The following is a 12,500-nucleotide window of genomic DNA, read 5'->3' as shown; positions in this document are numbered from 1 at the left end:
AATACCAGGTACTGTAAGCATTTTATTTTGTCTCCTTGCAGAAATCTGTTTGAATTTTCCTTCTGCTCGCAAGGCAAGAATTTTCCTTCTGGGCGCAAGGCAAGGCAAGAAAAACGGCACATTTCCAACTAACTGTTGCTTATGGCCAAACCACTCTGACAACGCCTGATCCCGTCTGATGTCAGAAGCTAAACAGAGTTGGGCCTGGTTAGTACTTGAGTGGGAGACTGCCTAGGAATACCAGGTACTGTAAGCATTTTATTTTGTCTTCTTGCAGAAATCTGTTTGAATTTTCCTTCTGGTCGCAAGGCAAGAATTTTCCTTCTGATCGCAAGGCAAGAAAAATGGCACATTTCCAACAAGCTGTTGCTTACGGCCAAACCACTCTGACAACGCCTGATCCTGTCAGATCTCAGAAACTAAACAGAGTTGGGCCTGTTTAGTACTTGAGTGGGAGACTGCCTAGTAATACCAGGTACTGTAAGCATTTTATTTTGTCTTCTTGCAGAAATCTGTTTGAATTTTCCTTCTGCTCGCAAGGCAAGAATTTTCCTTCTGGTCGCAAGGCAAGGCAAGAAAAACGGCACATTTCCAACTAACTGTTGCTTATGGCCAAACCACTCTGACAACGCCTGATCCTGTCTGATCTCAGAAGCTAAACAGAGTTGGGCCTGGTTAGTACTTGAGTGGGAGACTGCCTAGGAATACCAGGTACTGTGAGCATTTTATTTTGTCTTCTTGCAGAAATCTGTTTGAATTTTCCTTCTGCTCGCAAGGCAAGAATTTTCCTTCTGGGCGCAAGGCAAGGCAAGGCAAGAAAAACGGCACATTTCCAACTAACTGTTGCTTATGGCCAAACCACTCTGACAACGCCTGATCCCGTCTGATCTCAGAAGCTAAACAGAGTTGGGCCTGGTTAGTACTTGAGTGGGAGACTGCCTAGGAATACCAGGTACTGTAAGCATTTTATTTTGTCTTCTTGCAGAAATCTGTTTGAATTTTCCTTCTGCTCGCAAGGCAAGAATTTTCCTTCTGGGCGCAAGGCAAGGCAAGGCAAGGCAAGGCAAGGCAAGGCAAGGCAAGGCAAGGCAAGGCAAGGCAAGGCAAGGCAAGGCAAGGCAAGGCAAGGCAAGGCAAGGCAAGGCAAGGCAAGGCAAGGCAAGGCAAGGCAAGGCGCACATTTCCAGACTGTTGTTTACGTCCAAACCACTCTGACAATGCCTGATCCTGTCTGATCTGAGAAGCTAAACAGAGTTGGGCCTGGTTAGTACTTGAGTGTGAGACTGCCTAGGAATACCAAGTACTGTAAGCATTTTATTTTGTCTCCTTGCAGAAATCTGTTTGAATTTTCCTTCTGCTCGCAAGGCAAGAATTTTCCTTCTGGGCGCAAGGCAAGGCAAGAAAAACGGCACATTTCCAACTAACTGTTGCTTATGGCCAAACCACTCTGACAACGTCTGATCCTGTCTGATCTCAGAAGCTAAACAGAGTTGGGCCTGGTTAGTACTTGAGTGGGAGACTGCCTAGGAATACCAGGTACTGTAAGCATTTTATTTTGTCTTCTTGCAGAAATCGACAATGCCTGATCCTGTCTGATCTGAGAAGCTAAACAGAGTTGGGCCTGGTTAGTACTTGAGTGTGAGACTGCCTAGGAATACCAAGTACTGTAAGCATTTTATTTTGTCTCCTTGCAGAAATCTGTTTGAATTTTCCTTCTGCTCGCAAGGCAAGAATTTTCCTTCTGGGCGCAAGGCAAGGCAAGAAAAACGGCACATTTCCAACTAACTGTTGCTTATGGCCAAACCACTCTGACAACGTCTGATCCTGTCTGATCTCAGAAGCTAAACAGAGTTGGGCCTGGTTAGTACTTGAGTGGGAGACTGCCTAGGAATACCAGGTACTGTAAGCATTTTATTTTGTCTTCTTGCAGAAATCTGTTTGAATTTTCCTTCTGCTCGCAAGGCAAGAATTTTCCTTCTGGGCGCAAGGCAAGGCAAGGCAAGGCAAGGCAAGGCAAGGCAAGGCAAGGCAAGGCAAGGCAAGGCAAGGCAAGGCAAGGCAAGGCAAGGCAAGGCAAGGCAAGGCAAGGCAAGGCGCACATTTCCAGACTGTTGTTTACGTCCAAACCACTCTGACAATGCCTGATCCTGTCTGATCTGAGAAGCTAAACAGAGTTGGGCCTGGTTAGTACTTGAGTGTGAGACTGCCTAGGAATACCAAGTACTGTAAGCATTTTATTTTGTCTCCTTGCAGAAATCTGTTTGAATTTTCCTTCTGCTCGCAAGGCAAGAATTTTCCTTCTGGGCGCAAGGCAAGGCAAGGCAAGGCAAGGCAAGGCAAGGCAAGGCAAGGCAAGGCAAGGCAAGGCAAGGCAAGGCAAGGCAAGGCAAGGCAAGGCAAGGCAAGGCGCACATTTCCAGACTGTTGTTTACGTCCAAACCACTCTGACAATGCCTGATCCTGTCTGATCTGAGAAGCTAAACAGAGTTGGGCCTGGTTAGTACTTGAGTGTGAGACTGCCTAGGAATACCAAGTACTGTAAGCATTTTATTTTGTCTCCTTGCAGAAATCTGTTTGAATTTTCCTTCTGCTCGCAAGGCAAGAATTTTCCTTCTGGGCGCAAGGCAAGGCAAGAAAAACGGCACATTTCCAACTAACTGTTGCTTATGGCCAAACCACTCTGACAACGTCTGATCCTGTCTGATCTCAGAAGCTAAACAGAGTTGGGCCTGGTTAGTACTTGAGTGGGAGACTGCCTAGGAATACCAGGTACTGTAAGCATTTTATTTTGTCTTCTTGCAGAAATCGACAATGCCTGATCCTGTCTGATCTGAGAAGCTAAACAGAGTTGGGCCTGGTTAGTACTTGAGTGTGAGACTGCCTAGGAATACCAAGTACTGTAAGCATTTTATTTTGTCTCCTTGCAGAAATCTGTTTGAATTTTCCTTCTGCTCGCAAGGCAAGAATTTTCCTTCTGGGCGCAAGGCAAGGCAAGAAAAACGGCACATTTCCAACTAACTGTTGCTTATGGCCAAACCACTCTGACAACGTCTGATCCTGTCTGATCTCAGAAGCTAAACAGAGTTGGGCCTGGTTAGTACTTGAGTGGGAGACTGCCTAGGAATACCAGGTACTGTAAGCATTTTATTTTGTCTTCTTGCAGAAATCTGTTTGAATTTTCCTTCTGCTCGCAAGGCAAGAATTTTCCTTCTGGGCGCAAGGCAAGGCAAGGCAAGGCAAGGCAAGGCAAGGCAAGGCAAGGCAAGGCAAGGCAAGGCAAGGCAAGGCAAGGCAAGGCAAGGCAAGGCAAGGCAAGGCAAGGCGCACATTTCCAGACTGTTGTTTACGTCCAAACCACTCTGACAATGCCTGATCCTGTCTGATCTGAGAAGCTAAACAGAGTTGGGCCTGGTTAGTACTTGAGTGTGAGACTGCCTAGGAATACCAAGTACTGTAAGCATTTTATTTTGTCTCCTTGCAGAAATCTGTTTGAATTTTCCTTCTGCTCGCAAGGCAAGAATTTTCCTTCTGGGCGCAAGGCAAGGCAAGAAAAACGGCACATTTCCAACTAACTGTTGCTTATGGCCAAACCACTCTGACAACGTCTGATCCTGTCTGATCTCAGAAGCTAAACAGAGTTGGGCCTGGTTAGTACTTGAGTGGGAGACTGCCTAGGAATACCAGGTACTGTAAGCATTTTATTTTGTCTTCTTGCAGAAATCGACAATGCCTGATCCTGTCTGATCTGAGAAGCTAAACAGAGTTGGGCCTGGTTAGTACTTGAGTGTGAGACTGCCTAGGAATACCAAGTACTGTAAGCATTTTATTTTGTCTCCTTGCAGAAATCTGTTTGAATTTTCCTTCTGCTCGCAAGGCAAGAATTTTCCTTCTGGGCGCAAGGCAAGGCAAGAAAAACGGCACATTTCCAACTAACTGTTGCTTATGGCCAAACCACTCTGACAACGTCTGATCCTGTCTGATCTCAGAAGCTAAACAGAGTTGGGCCTGGTTAGTACTTGAGTGGGAGACTGCCTAGGAATACCAGGTACTGTAAGCATTTTATTTTGTCTTCTTGCAGAAATCTGTTTGAATTTTCCTTCTGCTCGCAAGGCAAGAATTTTCCTTCTGGGCGCAAGGCAAGGCAAGGCAAGGCAAGGCAAGGCAAGGCAAGGCAAGGCAAGGCAAGGCAAGGCAAGGCAAGGCAAGGCAAGGCAAGGCAAGGCAAGGCAAGGCAAGGCAAGGCAAGGCAAGGCGCACATTTCCAGACTGTTGTTTACGTCCAAACCACTCTGACAATGCCTGATCCTGTCTGATCTGAGAAGCTAAACAGAGTTGGGCCTGGTTAGTACTTGAGTGTGAGACTGCCTAGGAATACCAAGTACTGTAAGCATTTTATTTTGTCTCCTTGCAGAAATCTGTTTGAATTTTCCTTCTGCTCGCAAGGCAAGAATTTTCCTTCTGGGCGCAAGGCAAGGCAAGAAAAACGGCACATTTCCAACTAACTGTTGCTTATGGCCAAACCACTCTGACAACGTCTGATCCTGTCTGATCTCAGAAGCTAAACAGAGTTGGGCCTGGTTAGTACTTGAGTGGGAGACTGCCTAGGAATACCAGGTACTGTAAGCATTTTATTTTGTCTTCTTGCAGAAATCGACAATGCCTGATCCTGTCTGATCTGAGAAGCTAAACAGAGTTGGGCCTGGTTAGTACTTGAGTGTGAGACTGCCTAGGAATACCAAGTACTGTAAGCATTTTATTTTGTCTCCTTGCAGAAATCTGTTTGAATTTTCCTTCTGCTCGCAAGGCAAGAATTTTCCTTCTGGGCGCAAGGCAAGGCAAGAAAAACGGCACATTTCCAACTAACTGTTGCTTATGGCCAAACCACTCTGACAACGTCTGATCCTGTCTGATCTCAGAAGCTAAACAGAGTTGGGCCTGGTTAGTACTTGAGTGGGAGACTGCCTAGGAATACCAGGTACTGTAAGCATTTTATTTTGTCTTCTTGCAGAAATCTGTTTGAATTTTCCTTCTGGGCGCAAGGCAAGGCAAGGCAAGGCAAGGCAAGGCAAGGCAAGGCAAGGCAAGGCAAGGCAAGGCAAGGCAAGGCAAGGCAAGGCAAGGCAAGGCAAGGCAAGGCAAGGCAAGGCAAGGCAAGGCAAGGCGCACATTTCCAGACTGTTGTTTACGTCCAAACCACTCTGACAATGCCTGATCCTGTCTGATCTGAGAAGCTAAACAGAGTTGGGCCTGGTTAGTACTTGAGTGTGAGACTGCCTAGGAATACCAAGTACTGTAAGCATTTTATTTTGTCTCCTTGCAGAAATCTGTTTGAATTTTCCTTCTGCTCGCAAGGCAAGAATTTTCCTTCTGGGCGCAAGGCAAGGCAAGGCAAGGCAAGGCAAGGCAAGGCAAGGCAAGGCAAGGCAAGGCAAGGCAAGGCAAGGCAAGGCAAGGCAAGGCAAGGCAAGGCAAGGCAAGGCAAGGCAAGGCGCACATTTCCAGACTGTTGTTTACGTCCAAACCACTCTGACAATGCCTGATCCTGTCTGATCTGAGAAGCTAAACAGAGTTGGGCCTGGTTAGTACTTGAGTGTGAGACTGCCTAGGAATACCAAGTACTGTAAGCATTTTATTTTGTCTCCTTGCAGAAATCTGTTTGAATTTTCCTTCTGCTCGCAAGGCAAGAATTTTCCTTCTGGGCGCAAGGCAAGGCAAGAAAAACGGCACATTTCCAACTAACTGTTGCTTATGGCCAAACCACTCTGACAACGTCTGATCCTGTCTGATCTCAGAAGCTAAACAGAGTTGGGCCTGGTTAGTACTTGAGTGGGAGACTGCCTAGGAATACCAGGTACTGTAAGCATTTTATTTTGTCTTCTTGCAGAAATCGACAATGCCTGATCCTGTCTGATCTGAGAAGCTAAACAGAGTTGGGCCTGGTTAGTACTTGAGTGTGAGACTGCCTAGGAATACCAAGTACTGTAAGCATTTTATTTTGTCTCCTTGCAGAAATCTGTTTGAATTTTCCTTCTGCTCGCAAGGCAAGAATTTTCCTTCTGGGCGCAAGGCAAGGCAAGAAAAACGGCACATTTCCAACTAACTGTTGCTTATGGCCAAACCACTCTGACAACGTCTGATCCTGTCTGATCTCAGAAGCTAAACAGAGTTGGGCCTGGTTAGTACTTGAGTGGGAGACTGCCTAGGAATACCAGGTACTGTAAGCATTTTATTTTGTCTTCTTGCAGAAATCTGTTTGAATTTTCCTTCTGCTCGCAAGGCAAGAATTTTCCTTCTGGGCGCAAGGCAAGGCAAGGCAAGGCAAGGCAAGGCAAGGCAAGGCAAGGCAAGGCAAGGCAAGGCAAGGCAAGGCAAGGCAAGGCAAGGCAAGGCAAGGCAAGGCAAGGCAAGGCAAGGCAAGGCAAGGCAAGGCAAGGCGCACATTTCCAGACTGTTGTTTACGTCCAAACCACTCTGACAATGCCTGATCCTGTCTGATCTGAGAAGCTAAACAGAGTTGGGCCTGGTTAGTACTTGAGTGTGAGACTGCCTAGGAATACCAAGTACTGTAAGCATTTTATTTTGTCTCCTTGCAGAAATCTGTTTGAATTTTCCTTCTGCTCGCAAGGCAAGAATTTTCCTTCTGGGCGCAAGGCAAGGCAAGAAAAACGGCACATTTCCAACTAACTGTTGCTTATGGCCAAACCACTCTGACAACGTCTGATCCTGTCTGATCTCAGAAGCTAAACAGAGTTGGGCCTGGTTAGTACTTGAGTGGGAGACTGCCTAGGAATACCAGGTACTGTAAGCATTTTATTTTGTCTTCTTGCAGAAATCGACAATGCCTGATCCTGTCTGATCTGAGAAGCTAAACAGAGTTGGGCCTGGTTAGTACTTGAGTGTGAGACTGCCTAGGAATACCAAGTACTGTAAGCATTTTATTTTGTCTCCTTGCAGAAATCTGTTTGAATTTTCCTTCTGCTCGCAAGGCAAGAATTTTCCTTCTGGGCGCAAGGCAAGGCAAGAAAAACGGCACATTTCCAACTAACTGTTGCTTATGGCCAAACCACTCTGACAACGTCTGATCCTGTCTGATCTCAGAAGCTAAACAGAGTTGGGCCTGGTTAGTACTTGAGTGGGAGACTGCCTAGGAATACCAGGTACTGTAAGCATTTTATTTTGTCTTCTTGCAGAAATCTGTTTGAATTTTCCTTCTGCTCGCAAGGCAAGAATTTTCCTTCTGGGCGCAAGGCAAGGCAAGGCAAGGCAAGGCAAGGCAAGGCAAGGCAAGGCAAGGCAAGGCAAGGCAAGGCAAGGCAAGGCAAGGCAAGGCAAGGCAAGGCAAGGCAAGGCAAGGCAAGGCAAGGCAAGGCGCACATTTCCAGACTGTTGTTTACGTCCAAACCACTCTGACAATGCCTGATCCTGTCTGATCTGAGAAGCTAAACAGAGTTGGGCCTGGTTAGTACTTGAGTGTGAGACTGCCTAGGAATACCAAGTACTGTAAGCATTTTATTTTGTCTCCTTGCAGAAATCTGTTTGAATTTTCCTTCTGCTCGCAAGGCAAGAATTTTCCTTCTGGGCGCAAGGCAAGGCAAGAAAAACGGCACATTTCCAACTAACTGTTGCTTATGGCCAAACCACTCTGACAACGTCTGATCCTGTCTGATCTCAGAAGCTAAACAGAGTTGGGCCTGGTTAGTACTTGAGTGGGAGACTGCCTAGGAATACCAGGTACTGTAAGCATTTTATTTTGTCTTCTTGCAGAAATCGACAATGCCTGATCCTGTCTGATCTGAGAAGCTAAACAGAGTTGGGCCTGGTTAGTACTTGAGTGTGAGACTGCCTAGGAATACCAAGTACTGTAAGCATTTTATTTTGTCTCCTTGCAGAAATCTGTTTGAATTTTCCTTCTGCTCGCAAGGCAAGAATTTTCCTTCTGGGCGCAAGGCAAGGCAAGAAAAACGGCACATTTCCAACTAACTGTTGCTTATGGCCAAACCACTCTGACAACGTCTGATCCTGTCTGATCTCAGAAGCTAAACAGAGTTGGGCCTGGTTAGTACTTGAGTGGGAGACTGCCTAGGAATACCAGGTACTGTAAGCATTTTATTTTGTCTTCTTGCAGAAATCTGTTTGAATTTTCCTTCTGCTCGCAAGGCAAGAATTTTCCTTCTGGGCGCAAGGCAAGGCAAGGCAAGGCAAGGCAAGGCAAGGCAAGGCAAGGCAAGGCAAGGCAAGGCAAGGCAAGGCAAGGCAAGGCAAGGCAAGGCAAGGCAAGGCAAGGCAAGGCAAGGCAAGGCAAGGCGCACATTTCCAGACTGTTGTTTACGTCCAAACCACTCTGACAATGCCTGATCCTGTCTGATCTGAGAAGCTAAACAGAGTTGGGCCTGGTTAGTACTTGAGTGTGAGACTGCCTAGGAATACCAAGTACTGTAAGCATTTTATTTTGTCTCCTTGCAGAAATCTGTTTGAATTTTCCTTCTGCTCGCAAGGCAAGAATTTTCCTTCTGGGCGCAAGGCAAGGCAAGAAAAACGGCACATTTCCAACTAACTGTTGCTTATGGCCAAACCACTCTGACAACGTCTGATCCTGTCTGATCTCAGAAGCTAAACAGAGTTGGGCCTGGTTAGTACTTGAGTGGGAGACTGCCTAGGAATACCAGGTACTGTAAGCATTTTATTTTGTCTTCTTGCAGAAATCGACAATGCCTGATCCTGTCTGATCTGAGAAGCTAAACAGAGTTGGGCCTGGTTAGTACTTGAGTGTGAGACTGCCTAGGAATACCAAGTACTGTAAGCATTTTATTTTGTCTCCTTGCAGAAATCTGTTTGAATTTTCCTTCTGCTCGCAAGGCAAGAATTTTCCTTCTGGGCGCAAGGCAAGGCAAGAAAAACGGCACATTTCCAACTAACTGTTGCTTATGGCCAAACCACTCTGACAACGTCTGATCCTGTCTGATCTCAGAAGCTAAACAGAGTTGGGCCTGGTTAGTACTTGAGTGGGAGACTGCCTAGGAATACCAGGTACTGTAAGCATTTTATTTTGTCTTCTTGCAGAAATCTGTTTGAATTTTCCTTCTGCTCGCAAGGCAAGAATTTTCCTTCTGGGCGCAAGGCAAGGCAAGGCAAGGCAAGGCAAGGCAAGGCAAGGCAAGGCAAGGCAAGGCAAGGCAAGGCAAGGCAAGGCAAGGCAAGGCAAGGCAAGGCAAGGCAAGGCAAGGCGCGCACATTTCCAGACTGTTGTTTACGTCCAAACCACTCTGACAATGCCTGATCCTGTCTGATCTGAGAAGCTAAACAGAGTTGGGCCTGGTTAGTACTTGAGTGTGAGACTGCCTAGGAATACCAGGTACTGTAAGCATTTTATTTTGTCTCCTTGCAGAAATCTGTTTGAATTTTCCTTCTGCTCGCAAGGCAAGAATTTTCCTTCTGGGCGCAAGGCAAGGCAAGGCAAGGCAAGGCAAGGCAAGGCAAGGCAAGGCAAGGCAAGGCAAGGCAAGGCAAGGCAAGGCAAGGCAAGGCAAGGCAAGGCAAGGCGCACATTTCCAGACTGTTGTTTACGTCCAAACCACTCTGACAATGCCTGATCCTGTCTGATCTGAGAAGCTAAACAGAGTTGGGCCTGGTTAGTACTTGAGTGTGAGACTGCCTAGGAATACCAGGTACTGTAAGCATTTTATTTTGTCTCCTTGCAGAAATCTGTTTGAATTTTCCTTCTGCTCGCAAGGCAAGAATTTTCCTTCTGGTCGCAAGGCAAGGCAAGAAAAACGGCACATTTCCAACTAACTGTTGCTTACGGCCAAACCACTCTGACAACGCCTGATCCCGTCTGATCTCAGAAGCTAAACAGAGTTGGGCCTGGTTAGTACTTGAGTGGGAGACTGCCTAGGAATACCAGGTACTGTAAGCATTTTATTTTGTCTTCTAGCAGAAATCTGTTTGAATTTTCCTTCTGCTCGCAAGGCAAGAATTTTCCTTCTGGGCGCAAGGCAAGGCAAGGCAAGAAAAACGGCACATTTCCAACTAACTGTTGCTTATGGCCAAACCACTCTGACAACGCCTGATCCCGTCTGATGTCAGAAGCTAAACAGAGTTGGGCCTGGTTAGTACTTGAGTGGGAGACTGCCTAGGAATACCAGGTACTGTAAGCATTTTATTTTGTCTTCTTGCAGAAATCTGTTTGAATTTTCCTTCTGGTCGCAAGGCAAGAATTTTCCTTCTGATCGCAAGGCAAGGCAAGAAAAACGGCACATTTCCAGACTATTGCTTATGTCCAAACCACTCTGACAATGCCTGATCCTGTCTGATCTGAGAAGCTAAACAGAGTTGGGCCTGTTTAGTACTTGAGTGGGAGACTGCCTAGTAATACCAGGTACTGTAAGCATTTTATTTTGTCTTCTTGCAGAAATCTGTTTGAATTTTCCTTCTGCTCGCAAGGCAAGAATTTTCCTTCTGGTCGCAAGGCAAGGCAAGAAAAACGGCACATTTCCAACTAACTGTTGCTTATGGCCAAACCACTCTGACAACGCCTGATCCCGTCTGATCTCAGAAGCTAAACAGAGTTGGGCCTGGTTAGTACTTGAGTGGGAGACTGCCTAGGAATACCAGGTACTGTAAGCATTTTATTTTGTCTTCTAGCAGAAATCTGTTTGAATTTTCCTTCTGCTCGCAAGGCAAGAATTTTCCTTCTGGGCGCAAGGCAAGGCAAGAAAAACGGCACATTTCCAACTAACTGTTGCTTATGGCCAAACCACTCTGACAACGCCTGATCCTGTCTGATCTCAGAAGCTAAACAGAGTTGGGCCTGGTTAGTACTTGAGTGGGAGACTGCCTAGGAATACCAGGTACTGTAAGCATTTTATTTTGTCTTCTTGCAGAAATCTGTTTGAATTTTCCTTCTGCTCGCAAGGCAAGAATTTTCCTTCTGGGCGCAAGGCAAGGCAAGGCAAGAAAAACGGCACATTTCCAACTAACTGTTGCTTATGGCCAAACCACTCTGACATCGCCTGATCCCGTCTGATCTCAGAAACTAAACAGAGTTGGGCCTGGTTAGTACTTGAGTGGGAGACTGAATAGGAATACCAGGTACTGTAAGCATTTTATTTTGTCTTCTAGCAGAAATCTGTTTGAATTTTCCTTCTGCTCGCAAGGCAAGAATTTTCCTTCTGGGCGCAAGGCAAGGCAAGGCAAGAAAAACGGCACATTTCCAACTAACTGTTGCTTATGGCCAAACCACTCTGACAACGCCTGATCCCGTCTGATCTCAGAAGCTAAACAGAGTTGGGCCTGGTTAGTACTTGAGTGGGAGACTGCCTAGGAATACCAGGTACTGTAAGCATTTTATTTTGTCTTCTTGCAGAAATCTGTTTGAATTTTCCTTCTGCTCGCAAGGCAAGAATTTTCCTTCTGGGCGCAAGGCAAGGCAAGGCAAGGCAAGAAAAACGGCACATTTCCAACTAACTGTTGCTTATGGCCAAACCACTCTGACAACGCCTGATCCCGTCTGATCTCAGAAGCTAAACAGAGTTGGGCCTGGTTAGTACTTGAGTGGGAGACTGCCTAGGAATACCAGGTACTGTAAGCATTTTATTTTGTCTTCTAGCAGAAATCTGTTTGAATTTTCCTTCTGGTCGCAAGGCAAGAATTTTCCTTCTGGGCGCAAGGCAAGAAAAATGGCACATTTCCAACAAGCTGTTGCTTACGGCCAAACCACTCTGACAACGCCTGATCCTGTCAGATCTCAGAAACTAAACAGAGTTGGGCCTGTTTAGTACTTGAGTGGGAGACTGCCTAGTAATACCAGGTACTGTAAGCATTTTATTTTGTCTTCTTGCAGAAATCTGTTTGAATTTTCCTTCTGCTCGCAAGGCAAGAATTTTCCTTCTGGTCGCAAGGCAAGGCAAGAAAAACGGCACATTTCCAACTAACTGCTGCTTATGGCCAAACCACTCTGACAACGCCTGATCCCGTCTGATCTCAGAAGCTAAACAGAGTTGGGCCTGGATAGTACTTGAGTGGGAGACTGCCTAGGAATACCAGGTACTGTAAGCATTTTATTTTGTCTTCTAGCAGAAATCTGTTTGAATTTTCCTTCTGCTCGCAAGGCAAGAATTTTCCTTCTGGGCGCAAGGCAAGGCAAGGCAAGAAAAACGGCACATTTCCAACTCACTGTTGCTTATGGCCAAACCACTCTGACAACGCCTGATCCCGTCTGATCTCAGAAGCTAAACAGAGTTAGGCCTGGTTAGTACTTGAGTGGGAGACTGCCTAGGAATACCAGGTACTGTAAGCATTTTATTTTGTCTTCTTGCAGAAATCTGTTTGAATTTTCCTTCTGCTCGCAAGGCAAGAATTTTCCTTCTGGTCGCAAGGCAAGGCAAGGCAAGAAAAACGGCACATTTCCAACTAACTGTTGCTTATGGCCAAACCACTCTGACAACGCCTGATCCCGTCTGATCTCAGAAGCTAAACAGAGTTGGGCCTGGTTAGTACTTGAG

General features: G+C 46.2%; 7 non-coding genes and 28 pseudogenes across 7 annotated transcripts in view; all 35 read left to right on the top strand.

Moving 5' to 3' along the window:
- Window positions 1-20, top strand: part of LOC132880582 (5S ribosomal RNA) — a 119-nt pseudogene extending 99 nt beyond the window's left edge.
- A 117-nt stretch (window positions 21-137) lies between these two features.
- LOC132878413 (5S ribosomal RNA) lies at window positions 138-256 on the top strand (annotated as a pseudogene).
- Window positions 257-368: 112 nt separating this feature from the next.
- Window positions 369-487, top strand: LOC132879709 (5S ribosomal RNA; annotated as a pseudogene).
- Window positions 488-604: 117 nt separating this feature from the next.
- Window positions 605-723, top strand: LOC132878620 (5S ribosomal RNA; annotated as a pseudogene).
- A 122-nt stretch (window positions 724-845) lies between these two features.
- Window positions 846-964, top strand: LOC132877080 (5S ribosomal RNA). The gene has a single exon (XR_009652769.1). It is a non-coding gene; the product is annotated as a 5S ribosomal RNA (ribosomal RNA).
- A 465-nt stretch (window positions 965-1,429) lies between these two features.
- LOC132878792 (5S ribosomal RNA) lies at window positions 1,430-1,548 on the top strand (annotated as a pseudogene).
- A 242-nt stretch (window positions 1,549-1,790) lies between these two features.
- LOC132878791 (5S ribosomal RNA) lies at window positions 1,791-1,909 on the top strand (annotated as a pseudogene).
- Window positions 1,910-2,662: 753 nt separating this feature from the next.
- LOC132878789 (5S ribosomal RNA) lies at window positions 2,663-2,781 on the top strand (annotated as a pseudogene).
- Window positions 2,782-3,023: 242 nt separating this feature from the next.
- Window positions 3,024-3,142, top strand: LOC132878788 (5S ribosomal RNA; annotated as a pseudogene).
- Window positions 3,143-3,577: 435 nt separating this feature from the next.
- On the top strand, window positions 3,578-3,696 carry LOC132878787 (5S ribosomal RNA; annotated as a pseudogene).
- Window positions 3,697-3,938: 242 nt separating this feature from the next.
- On the top strand, window positions 3,939-4,057 carry LOC132878786 (5S ribosomal RNA; annotated as a pseudogene).
- Window positions 4,058-4,507: 450 nt separating this feature from the next.
- On the top strand, window positions 4,508-4,626 carry LOC132878785 (5S ribosomal RNA; annotated as a pseudogene).
- Window positions 4,627-4,868: 242 nt separating this feature from the next.
- LOC132878784 (5S ribosomal RNA) lies at window positions 4,869-4,987 on the top strand (annotated as a pseudogene).
- A 757-nt stretch (window positions 4,988-5,744) lies between these two features.
- Window positions 5,745-5,863, top strand: LOC132878783 (5S ribosomal RNA; annotated as a pseudogene).
- A 242-nt stretch (window positions 5,864-6,105) lies between these two features.
- On the top strand, window positions 6,106-6,224 carry LOC132878782 (5S ribosomal RNA; annotated as a pseudogene).
- A 465-nt stretch (window positions 6,225-6,689) lies between these two features.
- LOC132878781 (5S ribosomal RNA) lies at window positions 6,690-6,808 on the top strand (annotated as a pseudogene).
- A 242-nt stretch (window positions 6,809-7,050) lies between these two features.
- Window positions 7,051-7,169, top strand: LOC132878780 (5S ribosomal RNA; annotated as a pseudogene).
- Window positions 7,170-7,624: 455 nt separating this feature from the next.
- LOC132878777 (5S ribosomal RNA) lies at window positions 7,625-7,743 on the top strand (annotated as a pseudogene).
- A 242-nt stretch (window positions 7,744-7,985) lies between these two features.
- On the top strand, window positions 7,986-8,104 carry LOC132878776 (5S ribosomal RNA; annotated as a pseudogene).
- Window positions 8,105-8,559: 455 nt separating this feature from the next.
- On the top strand, window positions 8,560-8,678 carry LOC132878775 (5S ribosomal RNA; annotated as a pseudogene).
- Window positions 8,679-8,920: 242 nt separating this feature from the next.
- On the top strand, window positions 8,921-9,039 carry LOC132878774 (5S ribosomal RNA; annotated as a pseudogene).
- A 206-nt stretch (window positions 9,040-9,245) lies between these two features.
- Window positions 9,246-9,364, top strand: LOC132880581 (5S ribosomal RNA; annotated as a pseudogene).
- A 194-nt stretch (window positions 9,365-9,558) lies between these two features.
- On the top strand, window positions 9,559-9,677 carry LOC132880580 (5S ribosomal RNA; annotated as a pseudogene).
- Window positions 9,678-9,794: 117 nt separating this feature from the next.
- LOC132880649 (5S ribosomal RNA) lies at window positions 9,795-9,913 on the top strand. Its single transcript, XR_009653958.1, has one exon. It is a non-coding gene; the product is annotated as a 5S ribosomal RNA (ribosomal RNA).
- Window positions 9,914-10,035: 122 nt separating this feature from the next.
- On the top strand, window positions 10,036-10,154 carry LOC132878412 (5S ribosomal RNA; annotated as a pseudogene).
- A 114-nt stretch (window positions 10,155-10,268) lies between these two features.
- LOC132881265 (5S ribosomal RNA) lies at window positions 10,269-10,387 on the top strand (annotated as a pseudogene).
- Window positions 10,388-10,504: 117 nt separating this feature from the next.
- LOC132877079 (5S ribosomal RNA) lies at window positions 10,505-10,623 on the top strand. The gene has a single exon (XR_009652768.1). It is a non-coding gene; the product is annotated as a 5S ribosomal RNA (ribosomal RNA).
- A 117-nt stretch (window positions 10,624-10,740) lies between these two features.
- LOC132878162 (5S ribosomal RNA) lies at window positions 10,741-10,859 on the top strand (annotated as a pseudogene).
- Window positions 10,860-10,981: 122 nt separating this feature from the next.
- LOC132879434 (5S ribosomal RNA) lies at window positions 10,982-11,100 on the top strand (annotated as a pseudogene).
- A 122-nt stretch (window positions 11,101-11,222) lies between these two features.
- LOC132877078 (5S ribosomal RNA) lies at window positions 11,223-11,341 on the top strand. Its single transcript, XR_009652767.1, has one exon. It is a non-coding gene; the product is annotated as a 5S ribosomal RNA (ribosomal RNA).
- Window positions 11,342-11,468: 127 nt separating this feature from the next.
- Window positions 11,469-11,587, top strand: LOC132877077 (5S ribosomal RNA). Its single transcript, XR_009652766.1, has one exon. It is a non-coding gene; the product is annotated as a 5S ribosomal RNA (ribosomal RNA).
- A 112-nt stretch (window positions 11,588-11,699) lies between these two features.
- On the top strand, window positions 11,700-11,818 carry LOC132879707 (5S ribosomal RNA; annotated as a pseudogene).
- Window positions 11,819-11,935: 117 nt separating this feature from the next.
- Window positions 11,936-12,054, top strand: LOC132877805 (5S ribosomal RNA). Its single transcript, XR_009653471.1, has one exon. It is a non-coding gene; the product is annotated as a 5S ribosomal RNA (ribosomal RNA).
- Window positions 12,055-12,176: 122 nt separating this feature from the next.
- LOC132878223 (5S ribosomal RNA) lies at window positions 12,177-12,295 on the top strand (annotated as a pseudogene).
- Window positions 12,296-12,417: 122 nt separating this feature from the next.
- LOC132877076 (5S ribosomal RNA) overlaps window positions 12,418-12,500 on the top strand; it is a 119-nt gene continuing 36 nt past the window's right edge. Inside the window, exon 1 of the ribosomal RNA XR_009652765.1 lies at window positions 12,418-12,500. This exon is cut by the window's right edge and continues 36 nt beyond it. This is a non-coding gene — a ribosomal RNA (5S ribosomal RNA).

Source organism: Neoarius graeffei, assembly GCF_027579695.1.
Source record: "Neoarius graeffei isolate fNeoGra1 chromosome 18 unlocalized genomic scaffold, fNeoGra1.pri SUPER_18_unloc_1, whole genome shotgun sequence".
NCBI lineage: Eukaryota > Metazoa > Chordata > Actinopteri > Siluriformes > Ariidae > Neoarius > Neoarius graeffei.
Note: the sequence above shows the minus strand (reverse complement) of the source record. Positions and strands in the feature narration are given on the sequence as shown.